At 43.4% G+C, this 14,204-nt stretch overlaps 1 protein-coding gene across 2 annotated transcripts in view; it reads left to right on the forward strand.

Moving 5' to 3' along the window:
* The first annotated feature begins 13,767 nt into the window (after nucleotides 1-13,767).
* Nucleotides 13,768-14,204, forward strand: part of dok4 (docking protein 4) — a 53,289-nt gene continuing 52,852 nt past the window's right edge. The window contains exon 1 of one of the 2 annotated variants that reach the window (XM_012834637.3): nucleotides 13,768-14,204. The gene's annotated coding sequence lies outside the window, so the exon portion shown is untranslated. The other variant, XM_031569430.2, reaches the window with a different exon arrangement.

Here is a 14,204-nt window from a genome sequence, read left to right on the forward strand (position 1 = left end):
TTGTTCTTTCACTATTCTGTTTGCTTCCTGTTATCAATGACAGCCTCATCAAACAACAACAGACTTAGCGTCCAGCACACGTCCTTCCAGGGAATTTCAGTACAACATCTCCATTTCCCTATCTCGGGCTGTTTCCGTCTTTTTATCCATCTTCCCACCCTGTCTCTCTCTGCCTGTGTGTGTGTGTGTGTGTGTGTGTGTGTGTGTGTGTGTGTGTGTGTGTGTGTGTGTGTGTTTATATATATGTGTGTGTGTGTGTGTGTGTGTGTGTGTGTGTGTGTGTGTGTGTGTGTGTGTGTGTATGACTGTCTCATAGCAGGGGTTAATGAATAGTTTTGTCTTTGCTGAGGGAGGCGCGTACTCTTTAACCTTCTGAAAGTGATCCTGCCTCACGGCCCCAAAGCCAATTAAACACTCTCTGGGGTGCGTTCTCGCTCACATTCTTTTCATCCTGCGTCAATTAACCATAAACATGGCTCTTTTCTACACACCAGGACCGTTCTCTTCCTCTCCTCACAACCAAGTCGCTTTGGTTCACTCCTGTGCTTTGAGTCCTGCCGTCTTACTGTTTTACGTGCTGTCAGTGATGAGACCTTGCTGTTGGAAATGTCTAAGTATGACCAAATGCATGCACAAGCGTACACACACACACACACACACACACACACATACTCATACACATACACATACACATACACATACACATACACATACACATACACATACACACACACACACACACAATGAAAAGAATAAATAGGGAAAAGTACAAAACAGACAACCCTCCAGGGCAGTTTTGAAGGATTGTAAACAAAACTGTGTGTGTGTGTGTGTGTGTGTATGTGAGAGAGAGAGAGAGAGAGAGAGAGAGAGAGAGAGAGAGAGAGAGAGAGGGGTGGGGGGGGGGGCAGTGTGTGTGTGTGTGTGTGTGTGTGTGTGTGTGTCTTTGCTGTCCAGAAGCGGTCTGTGGAGATCGGCCCATGAAATATTCAGTGTGTTTCTGGCAGCAGATATCTCTCTAATCGAAGAAGAGCAGAGCGTCCCCCATGCAAGGATGGCTTCCTGGTGGTGAGAGGGACAGAGCGTGATAAAGAGCATCCATTATTGTTCTGATTGGCTCAGACAGAGGGACAGGAACATCATGCTACGTGGGGTGAGGAGCTCTGTGTTAAACGTTCTTACTATAAGGCCACACTGGTTTTCAGATGTTTCACTCACACACTGTGGGCCCTAATTTAATAGGAGAGCACTGTGGGTTCTTGCGCAACAAAGAAGGGCATTGCTTAAAGCTATTTTGATGACTACAGCACATTCAGTGAGTAATTCCATAACATACGCACAGACCTAAGTGCCTTCGAGGGAGGTCCTTCGCCTCATTTGGGTGTGTCTGATCAAAAAGGAAGGCGTTTCTTGTCACTTATTTTGAAGAAGGCGTTTCGACCTGCACCTTGATTTTCAACATCTGCCACACACATGTAATGCAATCTTTACACAGTTTGACAGCATAACATTGACCACAGAGTTACTAAATTGACTGATCAGGTAACTCAACAAAGTAGGTCACCAAATAGCTACGTAGGCTATGCAGTTTGGCACAACTAGCTCTATGCTGCACAGACAATGAATAAAAGAATCCAGTATCATTCAGCAGGGCCCACCGCCCTCCGAGACACAAAAGTAGTAATTTGTTTTGTATTTTACAGCATAGTACTCACTCAGTTTAGACCACTGATCGATTGTTCTCCCATTTCCCGTTCTAAGGTCTAAGTGTAGTGGCAATGAAGATAGGCCTAAAGTGAGAAGAAGAGCAATATCTCTACAAATGGGATGATTTTCATATTTTATTTGTTTTCACTATTGAAGTTGACATTTCATACCATTGGACTTCTTTGCCATTTCCCTGAAAATTATTAAATGATCGCAAGTCACCCCATTTAAAGAATAGTTGTTATGTTATCAAAACTTTTCTCTCCTTTTCTCTTGTGTTGTAGTGCGGCTGGGACTGCTTTGCCATCAAATGGTGAGTACTTTGTTATTTTGCGAGAAAATACTTTAAAGACGATCTGAACATTTTTGGTTTATTTATTTATTTATAAGCGCAAATACTGTGCTTTCTTTTCTCCATGCATAAGCAGTATAAGGACGTTTATCAGTTCCACACAACATATTTAAAGATTTCTCAGTGACAAATTAACAGTTGAAATATTTTCATAACATGCACTGATGTCTGCTTGACTGAACCGTACAAATGATTTATAGCTTGTTATCACAGAATTCCTGTTGGTATGACACAAATTCAACAACACACCCACACATTAATATGCCTTTTCACCTGTCCCAAAAAGGCTTTGTGCTTCTCTAGCATCTTCTGAGTGTGTATGTGCAAATAACAATTCTTCTCGACTCCCTTTGATGTTGCGCCACTTGCGTCACACACGTCAGGCACAGCTTATTGCCCTTTCAAATTAGGGCTCTGTGATTGCGAATATGAATGTTAGGGCTCACTCCCAGACTAAAAAATTAAACACATCACGTAAGGTTTATATAGAAATAAGTTAGCAATCTCTGATGCCAAAACACTTTGTCAGCAGGGATAACCACGTGGTGGGTCTCTGACGTCCGAGGTCATCTTACTATGCTTTTTGCAACGTAATGCATCAGCAAGGCAGAAAAGAAGGACTATTAGTTCTTCTTATCAGTCCTTGTTTATGCACACACAGAAGGTACACTTTTAAGCACATACACAGAGTTAGAAATGTCAGCAAACAGAGACAGATAAATCATGTTTCAGCTCACAAAGGCATACTTAATTAAAGCCAGAGTTTCACGTTTCCTTATGAATGAATTTGATAGGAAAGTGACGCATACACTGTTGTTTACATGGTTTTGTAAAAAAAATATGATCAGCTGACTTAACATTTAACAGGAAACAAAGAGGTGAATGAAGTAATGTAGAATTACACATATAGTAACACACCGTACAGCTAATCTCTCCTCAGGTTTAGACCAGTATGCCAGTATATCTTTTACTATTGTTTTTCTTGAAAGAACCATCATTATACACCTACATGCTACGCTTGTTTTCTGATATGCTCTTTGTTTAGCCTCTTTTCTCCTCCCCTTTCTCCCCTTTTTATGTACTGACTTTTAATTCTCGTCTCTTAGTGTGCTAAATGCAACAGTATGCTTCTTATCACTGTAGCTTGCCTGCTTTCCTGCCTGTCAACACAAAGAAATCCACACTCAGTGTCTCTATAGCACATTAGACAACTGTTTAAAATGTGTGTTTCTGTCCACATTTATGCCTCTTTGTGTGTGTGTGTGTGTGTGTGTGTGTGTGTGTGTGTGTGTGTGTGTGTGTGTGTGTGTGTGTGTGTGTGTGTGTGTGAGTGAGTGTACATGATTGTATGTGTGACCATGTACATGTATGTATGTGTCTTTGTGTAATGTTTGTCAGGTGTGTCATGTCCTGACTTATACCCAATAACACCTGAATGTGTGTGTATGCATGAATGGGTATGTCAAGCCCACATATCTACAGCAAATCATACAAACCAGCATTCAAACACCATCAGACTCTCTCCCATACTATATGTACTAACAGCATCATACTCTCTCACTCTCCCAAACCTCTCCCACACACTATCAAACCTATAACACACACTATCAAACCTATAACACACATGATTAAAGTCTCTAATGCACTGTCAAACGTACATGACCTGTTAAACCGACTCTCACACATTATAAAACACACATTGCTAACCCTGTGGCTATGCCATCACTATATATTTCACACGCTATGACACACCATCACACTGTATGCTCTCCTCTCAAACTCATGCACTCCCGTAGTATTTCAGAAACACTACTGCACTCTCTTGCGTATGCTATGCTATCTTACCATTCAGACAAATGATCAAACTGACTTACATTACTAACACATTATCAAACATCTAAGTCAATCTGACTCACACAAACCATCATACTCCACCCTCTCTCTTGACAGCACCTTTAAATGCCCTCACGGTGTTATAGTGTATAACAAATAGTTTAGTGGTTTGTGAAAGATGTTTGTGCTAGTGGTTGGTTTGATGTAAGGTTGGATTTTGACAGTGTGTATGTGCAGTGAATGTGTCGCCAGTGTGGTGTGATACGCAGTGTGGTGTGTATGTGTGTGCCAGAGTAAGTGGCAAGTAAGTTTGTATATGTGTGTGTTTGTGCGAAATCATAGTGTGAGTATGAATTATGTGTGTGGGGGGGGGGGAGGTCAAGTATGAATTACAGAAGTGTGTATGCACTGGCTGGTGAATGTGTGTGATTGTGTGTGTGTGTGATTGTGTGTGTGTGTGTGTGTGTGTGTGTGTGTGTGTGTGTGTGTGTGTGTGTGTGTGTGTGTGTGTGTGTGTGTCTCAGCCTCTCTCTCTCTCTCTCTCTGGTGCTCTCTCCTGGGGCCTGTTAGGCAGGCCAAACAGCAGCAGGCTGGCTGATGGGAGTGAAGGGCTGAGCGCTGGTCCTCACTCACATTAGCCCATTTCCCCTACAGTGCCTGGGGGGCTGTTATTCCAGCACTCCACACTGCACAGCCTGACACACACACACACACACACACAGAGAGAGAGACACACACACACACACACACACACACACACACACACACACACACACACACACACACACACACACACACACACACACACACACATATGCACCATACCACTCAGATCAACAAACACACACACATTTTCATGAGACACACACACTGGTCAGCCTGGCAGGCACATACACACAAACCACAACAAACCACACTGCCTACACTGACACCATTCAGTCTGATACACACACACACACACACACACACACACACACACACACACACACACACACACACACACACCATTCAACCTGACAAACACACACACCCCTTGCTGTTCTACCTGACAAACACACACACACTCCAAGTCATTGATCATGACAGATTCACACACTCAGCTTGACAAAAGTGTCCAACCACCTGCCAATGTCACAGCCTCTGATGGCTAGAGATTAGGAATTGATGACACACTGATGTACTCCCCTTGGGCAAGGAGGTTGGTCCTGTAGATAACCTGAAAGTGTAAGTCATTTGCTCACACGGTAAAAGGAGCCCATTTCAAGAAGGTGATGACATTGAGTTCCATAAGGCCAGTAATGATGGTAATTATCAGGAACTCACATAGTCCCCTGGTGTACAGAAAACGTCACCATATTTCAAGGGCTTGTAAGTTCATAAACGAGTAATGATTTGAACTGGCTTGTGAGAGGAAGAATCTGTGTGTGTCTGTGTTTATGTTTTTTTTTTTATCATTCATCGTTAGAACAGCAGCCTGCCTTTATGCATCCCATTAGAGCAGGGTAGAGAGAGAGAGGGAGATGAAGTGAGAGAGAGAGAGAGAGAGAGAGAGAGAGCGAGAGAGAGAGCGAGACTCACCACCAGCAACCTGTTCTTGCATGGCAGCCAAAACTGGCTCAATTCATAAAGCTCTTGGAGTTTCTGGGCTGCTGCTTTGCCATCCATCATGTCCCACAGATAATAGATTCTGTTATTATCAGAAAGCGACACGTTTGTTGCTGATACAAGATTACCAGAGAAGATTACAATGTCCAACAGACTCTATGAAAAGCAGATACATATTGTGCATCGTGATGCATACTGCACATCCGCACTATTTGCTCACTGTAAATCGGTTCAATCACTTCTTTATAGCGGTGGGTATTATTATGTTTTATAGCCGCAGTGGGGGCTACCTGCTTCTTTGGGCTGTTCTCTGGTGACTTGTGTGCGTGGGTGTGCGCACTCAATAATGGCTTTGAGATGCTGCTGGGGAGTTCCTGGAACTCCGTGCCTTTGACGTCGGACTGACATACACTAATGGAGGGCAACATAAACTGTGTAGCAAACACATTAAGCCATTTCCAGTGCGCTAGGATACATAGACACGGACACACATGCACACATATTCATACGAGCACACACACATACACACATACACGCACACACACAAGCACACATGAATATAGTGCTTTCATTTCCTGTGCTGAGAGCAAAACTGATTGATTATTCGATATAGCACTTGGGCATGTGGATAATAGGGACAGGAAATATGCAGAGCAAGGCTATGATTCACACACTTTACCTCGCTCATACTGCAGGGCATAGTGAATGTGTGGTGTGGTGTGAGTGTGTTTAATTGAGAGGCAGTGTGTGTGTTTTTAAATAATAGGATGTGTGTGTGTGTGTGTGTGTGTGTGTGTGTGTGTGTTTTGAAGAGAGAGGTGGTATCTGTGTGTATGTGTGTGTGCTTGATTTGTAATGATAGGCTGTGTGTGTGTGTGTGTGTGTGTTTGTGTGTGTTTTGGAGTGTGTGTGTTTGTGTGTGTGTGTGTGTGTGTCTGTGTGTGTGTGTGTGTGTGTGTGTGTGTGTGCACGTGTGTGAGGTTAAGTGAGAGGATGTGTGCGTATGTCTAAACACTTGTACTGGAATCAGCACATCCTGTGTGTGGGGGGGGGAGCAGGTGTACCTGTGAATCTCTCAAAGGGGGAAACAGCCAACAACACATTTTGCGCGTGCTGTAAGTCAGCAAGAGTGGAGAGAACACGAGAGAAAGACTAACGAGCTCTTTCAGCCTGCTGAGTGTACATGTTGTACAGCGTGGCCAAGGCTCAGTCCTTGCGCTGTTGTTTTGGTTTGTTTGGCATGCTTTGAAATGTGTCTTTTAGCAGAGCAATTACGGAAGCTGGTCATGCCAGCCAGCCACGCTGTGCAGTGGCTCTGTGAGCGAGGGGCAGGGGCCGCACTCTTCTGTGCCTCTTCAGAGAAGGGGTGATCTGCCCCCGTTTACATGCATGAGTGAAAAGGTGGTGTGTTTATGTGTGGTGGTGTGTTTATCTCTTCTATTTATGATTTAATAACACCTCCGTCACGCTCCACTGCTCTGTCTGTTGTTGTTTTCAGGGGGCACTGCTCACACACACACACACACACACACACACACACACACACACACACACACACACACACACACACTCACACACACACACACACACTCACACACACACACTCACACACACACACAAACACACACACACACACACACACACACACACACACACACACACACACACACACACACACACACACACACACACACACACACACACACACACGCACACACACACACACATATACACATTCACCCACACATGCACACAAACAAAACAGTAATCAGGCTAAAATAATTTATTTGGGCTGTGAGCTAATCAGTGAAACAAAGAACCAACTCTGTTTTTTCGTATTAGAAACCAACAGGACCCCTACTGAGTTGAGGGGCAATTTACCTCTCGCCGTTTTCTTGAACGCCACCATTCCCGGTGGAAAGCCATCCTGACAGACCCTCCCTAACAGCTCTTCTGCTCCATATTCCTTGAGAACATTTACTGTTATGAAAATGATTCAGACAAGTGGGCTCTGGGGTCCTTGGGCTTGTTAATGAAATATTATCGTAATCCGTGAGAGGCTGCAGTGAGGGGGGGGGGGGGCACTGGAGGGGACTGCAGGAGTCAAGGAGCACAGGGAGAGGTCCGGGAGAGAGATGAGCACTGGTGAGGGCACTGAACCCAGCACTGGGGGAATTCTTCTCCTCGTGCACACAGGCTAATGAACTGCATTCTGACTCAGAGGAGCCGGGGAGAGAGAGGAAAGAGGGGAAAGAGAAGAAGACAGAGGGAGAGAGAGGAAAGAGGGGAAAGAGAAGAAGACAGAGGGAGAGAGAGGAAAGAGGGGAAAGAGAAAAGACAGAGGGAGTGAGCGATGAGGAGGCTGAGTGAGGTAGATATCAGTGTGGTAGGAAGGGATGAAAAGAATAATTTAAGCTATGAAAAAATGTGGTGAAAAGAGTGTGAGCTATAACTATGTTTCTTCTAACACCTTCCCTTTTCAAGCTCAGGGAGAAAAACATGGTCATTCCAAGTCATTCCAAAAACCTTGCCAAACAAAGCAATAATAGCAAGGAAATAATTCATCATTGATTTGATCTTGATACCATTTCTATCAACAATTGCCATAATATAATGAAAGCATTTAAAGGTGGGGTCATGGGTGTAAAAGTACATCTTGGCACCCATGCAAACCTTGGCCCCCTCTTAGAGAAAGAGAGAGAGAGAGAGAAAGAGAGAGAGAGAGAGAGAGAGAGAGAGAGAGATTCAGTGTGTCACACTCGGATGAAATTACCCTGCTGTTGTTGTAGACCTTGAGCTGAATGGGTGCTTTTGTTCACTATGGGAGATTAAATAAAGAATTTGTATGCGAAAATTGCCTCCCTAATGGAATGGAGGGTTTTAATGAGGTCACAAATTGCTTGCCGTTTTGGTTTATGATCGTTATTATTTCAATTTTCTTCTGTGCGTTCTTTTCTGGGGTTTTGTTCCCAATGAGGCTGAGTAAAGCAAACCCAAGCCCCAGTAGAATGATCTGTTTGTGAAAAACATGGGGTACGGACGAAGTACCATTTAGACTTACAGATAAAGAACACAAGATAGTAACCACAAATTGACAAGACAAAACTTTGTGCACGGTGTGAACTCTAGAAAGTCTGTACCGTTTAAAACATGTTTCTCTGAAAACTATCCCACATGTTTTGACTCATGATAATTTATTGAAGAGTGAAAGGGTGTGACATTAAAGCGCACAAAAATCCTCAATCCTTTTCACTCACAGTGTTTTTCTCAGTTTGCTGTTAATGGATGGTTTCTCATTCAATTAGTCCATTTACTTTGTGCATACTGATTTGACACATGCATGAGAATGCTGACAGTCAACTAATCAGAGAGACTCATTCCAGAGTCCTCTGCAAAGGGGCATACACTAACAAGCTGAGCTTACAATAAAAAACAACTTAGGAACAGTCCTGGTTTGTACACATTTAGGTAGGTCCATTTGTTAACGAGTGACTCTATGACTACTTAGGTTCCTGCAAGCATGTGTTGTTGAATGGTACAGTATCATGTTACAATACATATCCAGTTGAAGTGTGAAGGTATACTGAGAGGATACTACTGTAGGGAATCTACAAACAGCCCTTTTGCCTGTCTAGGGGAACATATTGGCCTGATGGAATGCTTATGGGAACACACAACTTGCCCTGCTGTATACTCACACATATGGTATACGGTATGTTTTAAACACAAAAGTCATCTACCTAGGGAACATTCTGGAACGCAGAAACAACCATTTCATGGCAATCACCTGCTTTGCCTCTGAGGCTTCATGGCCCGCTTGATGGTGACGTCTAGAGATGAGGTCTAGAGGACCCGATAGCATAAGACATTGGACATAATGAGGCGGTACTTCTAGTATGACAATGAGAAGCAAGAGGGTTTAGATGGCATTTAAATGACATCGTTGTCTAAATTGCCAGCCTTTCACTAATGTCCGTGCTCTTGCTGTTAGTGTTGCTAGTACTGAGATCAGCGGAAACACTCAAATACATAGCCTTACAACATAGCTTTACAACAGATTGCACAAAATATTTACATTAAAGACATAGAGTCAAGACGAGAAAATAGGCTCTCTCCATAAATGTTTTAATATAAACAAACAGTGTCTATGTTTGTATTCCTGAATGTGACCGCTGTGTTTAAATTAACGTAAACATCAAACAGGGCGCTCTGAAGGAACACCGGCATCTTCGCCACGGTGACTTGGGATGGGGGAGGATGCCGACGTCGGGCGGCGGGGCAGACCAGACGATGCAGTGGCGTGTGAAATGCAGAGAAGGCGGCCATATTTCTCAGCGCCATTCGGCTGGGGCTCTCAAATGCTGCCATATGGTTCACATTACAGTCGCTTATGAAAAGGCGCACTCTGGACGCACTCGCACTGCTGTTGCTGCTGCTGCGCCTCCAAAGTGTTTGTCCTTTGCACTCAATTAAGAGAGGGATAGAGAGAGAGGGGGGGGGGGGAGGGAGAGAAATAAATAAAGATGGGGGAGCTACTTACTAAAGCCCTAGGGGGGGAGTGAGGAGGAAATAATTCTGTTGATGTATACAGTATGCATATGAGGTTGAATGAGTTGTTTACAGAGAACAACACTCAATTTCCATACAGACTTTGGAATTTTCAGCCTAATAGTAAATTATTTACTACTATTATGTACTGTATATGTAGCCTATACACCACATATATCATAATTAACTATCTATACTTTCTATCTATCTTTTTATATTGATAAGCATTGGGTGGATATTTATCAGGTTACAGACAAACAATGCATACCCTCAAACGCATGTTTTGTAATATGTCTTCTGGTGTATAAGAGTATTGTACGGCCACCACAGGCACCGCCTTCCTTGGAGTCTGTCTCTGGTTCCCTCCCGTCTTCCTCATGCAGGTTTATCATGTGCTCTTATCAGCACGGCAGCCCCGCTCTCCCTCTAGACAAATTCCTTCCTCCAAACCTCCTTCATCCCCCACTCCATCAGTCCCACTTATCATCCTTCCATCCCCTCCTCTCATCTCCACCCTTCTCATGCACTCCTTCCCATATAATGCGTCAGTTGGAATAATTTGGAGTGAGTTCCACTCTCTCACTCAGTTTTTAAGGCTTGTAAAAGTACAGTGCTGGAAAACACTGTGACTTCAGAAGCTGTTGCGGACAAGCGGATGCCTTATCATTTACATACATTACACTGTATAGCCATCACCATAGGCTATCATATAGCCACAGTAGCCTCCACACACTGGCAGTGAGCAGAGAAATGTGAGAAAAAAAAACAGATATGAATATCATTAAAAATCAGTGCCAACACAAAAAGATGCTGCCAAAGTGTACCAAAACAAAATCTTGTTGCGGTATGGCTTGTCCACAGTCATGCCATTTGAATTTAGATTTTGGCCTGTGTGTTTGCAGTAGGTGGAATGAAATGACAGCCCTGTGTGTCGTGCTCCAGCTGGGCAGAAGCTTGGTGTCATAACGGTGTCTGTCCTGCCTGCGCTGTGCAGAAAGCTGTGAAATGAGGCTGGTTGTACCATTTGCGTCTGGGCACGATCTGCGAGATGAATGTTCCCGTTGCACCGCGCTGAAGACTGGGAGACGGCTCAATCAGCAGCAGTTGGCCAGAAGGGGCAAGCTCACTCACAATGCAGCGGGTGGGTTTCCTCTGGGCTCGTAAGGCATGCCGCCATTCCGCTACGCATCACTTCCTGTGCTGCTGTCGCTAGGGTGCCAGCCAGAGAGGAGGAGGAGGGGGAGGAGAGGGGAACAGGAGAGGAGAGGAGCTGAAATTTTCATGGTGTCATCACAAACACTGCCATAGCTGGAGTGCTCATCCATCACTACAAACTGACAATAGAAGCATGCAAGAATACCACATTCTTTGTTTATATGTTACATTAAACCATAAACGCTTGAATTGAATTGTCCATTTCCATTTTTGTATTCTTTAAGTCATTCACAACTTCATAAAAAGGAAGGAGAAATGCAGGGAGTAAAGTTCTGTTTACACATGCAGGTACAGAAGGGGAAAGAGTTAATCCAATCTAGTTCACATGATGTCTCAATAACCAGGACATGTCAGATGAATGACCGATTGTGAAGTTGAGGATTCTGGGTAAGGTAGCTGGAACAAAGCAATGGTGGTCTTAACAGATGGTGGCCAGCTACAGTTTATCATGTCATCAGTGGTGGATTTAAAAAAAAATTAATTGTAGTCTTTTTATATTTAGTCAATGACTAACATTCATTGTTATCATTAACCCAAAAAAGATGGTAGAATTACAAGGGGGGTGGTTGTTTACAATTCCTCACAAACCCTGCATGTCATACCTGTCATTTATATAACACACACACACACACACACACACATTAATACGTGTCTATTATTCATTACACATTAAAGACATATAGTCCTGAAGAGACAAGAGTCCCTCTAATTACGTGTCACTGCTTTTAAAGTTAATTGTGTACTGGATTAGAATGTACATGAAACATGTCATGGAATCCTCATCATGGCTCTACCTCATCTCCCAAAGATCCTGCCAACTGCACAAAACCCCATTTGTGTTTTATTCTTGATGTAAAAAATGAGATTGTCATATGGTCTGACATTTTAAGTCTATAAGCTGTATTGCAGGTGACCTGACCTGACCTGGCAGGAGTGACAAGACATAACCTACTGTAGTTGGCCTTAATCTGTCAAAGGCACCATCAACTTCCTCTTACCTCTGTAGCAGAAGGCACAAGAATCAGAAAGAAAAGCTGAGCCAAGGAGTAATATAGCAAATGTTGCAGTTATTGCAACTTAGAGGCCATTCCTCTTGCTTTAATATCCCATCACTGACTGGAGAAAATGAAATAGACCAGAAACCCCACTGGGTCCACACTACTTTACAACAGGCTCTCCAGGGCAGGGCTGTGGAAATAAACACCTTGACTGGAGCTAAGCTGTCCGGATCTTCGGACAGCATTTCTACATTTCCTTCCCATAACATCCTCACCTGGTTCAGGGCAAGATTGATCACCCTTCAGTATGATTAATGAGGAGGATGTTTGCTTCATAAGACTGGTCAAAAACTCTCCACGTCAGCCATGGCAAGCTCCCTCAAATGATCCATCACTTCCGATGTATGTTAAACAGGCCTCCTAGGTCCTTGCTGTGACCTCATTCAAATTCCTTCTGTGAAAAGAGGCTTGGATGTAAGACACCCACAGTCTAGTTAATGGTTATTTAGTGCAATCATCATCAACTTCTTGGACATATAATCATTACTGCTGATGATTTAGCAAGGCCCAACTAGTATGTGAAAGCTTATTTTGAGACTATCAAAAATGTTTGGACACTAATTATGACAATTTGGTCGTAACATTGTGCATTTTTTATTTTTCTCTGTAGGGAAATGACCATTTATGCAAGAAATACTGGAATTGAGCCTATGTCTTGCAGTTGCTCAGGTCCCACCCATAGAGAAGCGCACGAACGGATGTGATTATTCAACCCATAAGTCACTAGCAGTTGGAGCGTGCCTTTAGTAGTGCAATAATGTCATGATGCTATTCTGAATTTTTCTGAGTGTCGCAAATAGCCTTGCCTAGGTTATGTCATTGATGGTTTAGTCGGCATCTGGCCTGAAGTTGCCTCGCAGGTTAAATTGATGGGAAATGAGCCAACTAGGCAACTCAGTTGTTCAGCGGACAGATAAGTGTCATAAACCTGCCAAAGGCATAACAAAGTTCGGTTTGAATGACGTAGCACACCCTGAGCCACCGTTGCACCGGAATGGATATGGGCTAACGGTGTTTTATATTCAACCTTTCCTTCCTATTTCTCGCTGATGATCATACAAAGCAGGAGGTCGCTGGCTGGACTTCCAAAATACAGTGCTACCACAAACCTTCGATTAGTGTAGCCTACAACTACAAATAGCCTTTGTCACTGCAATGAAATGCATAATGACATTGGTAAATAATATTTCCCTTTTCCTTTCCTTGTCTTAAAGTTTAAGCCTAGAGTATATTCTCATTTTTACATGGTAGCCTATTAGTACACCCAATAGGTCCTTTCAGCGCATACCTTCTACGCAGCTATATTGTATGCATCCAAGTGATTGATTAAACTGGCCATTTAAGTTGATCATTTCCCATGTCCTTGTCAAATGAAAGCAAAACGTGTATAACCAGACATGGGCAGACATCTTAAACTGTAAACTTTTGCTATTTTTACCACGATGTTAGAAGTTCGGCGAATTCTGGGGTCATACATTCGGTGTTTTACGGTACAGGGAGGTCTATGGAAACGTGTCTGGTTGAATTGAAGCCTGTTCTTCTGTGGAGATTGCTGTGTACACAACTCGAAACCATCAGTCCGAACTTCGCAGCTTGCTGTCAGCTCAGCCTTTGGCACCGCTCGTCTCATTGCTTAGGCAACAGAAAACTAAATCAGGAATTGAAATCAGGAAAAGAACTTCGTGCAGTCCAGTCATCTATGGGATTATTCTCAAGACACTCGCATCTTGTGTGCGTCGCAAATATTTTGTAAACGTGACTTAAGCCCAACCCGTCTGAAGGTCACTAGCAGAACCTGGCACGCAGAAGATATTTGCCCTTTTTTTGTTGTGATTCGCCGTCCTCACCTGCCTGTCGTGTTTGACGTAGACAGTCATCATATTCAG

The sequence above is a fragment of the Clupea harengus genome, chromosome 6, assembly GCF_900700415.2.
Source record: "Clupea harengus chromosome 6, Ch_v2.0.2, whole genome shotgun sequence".
Lineage (NCBI taxonomy): Eukaryota > Metazoa > Chordata > Actinopteri > Clupeiformes > Clupeidae > Clupea > Clupea harengus.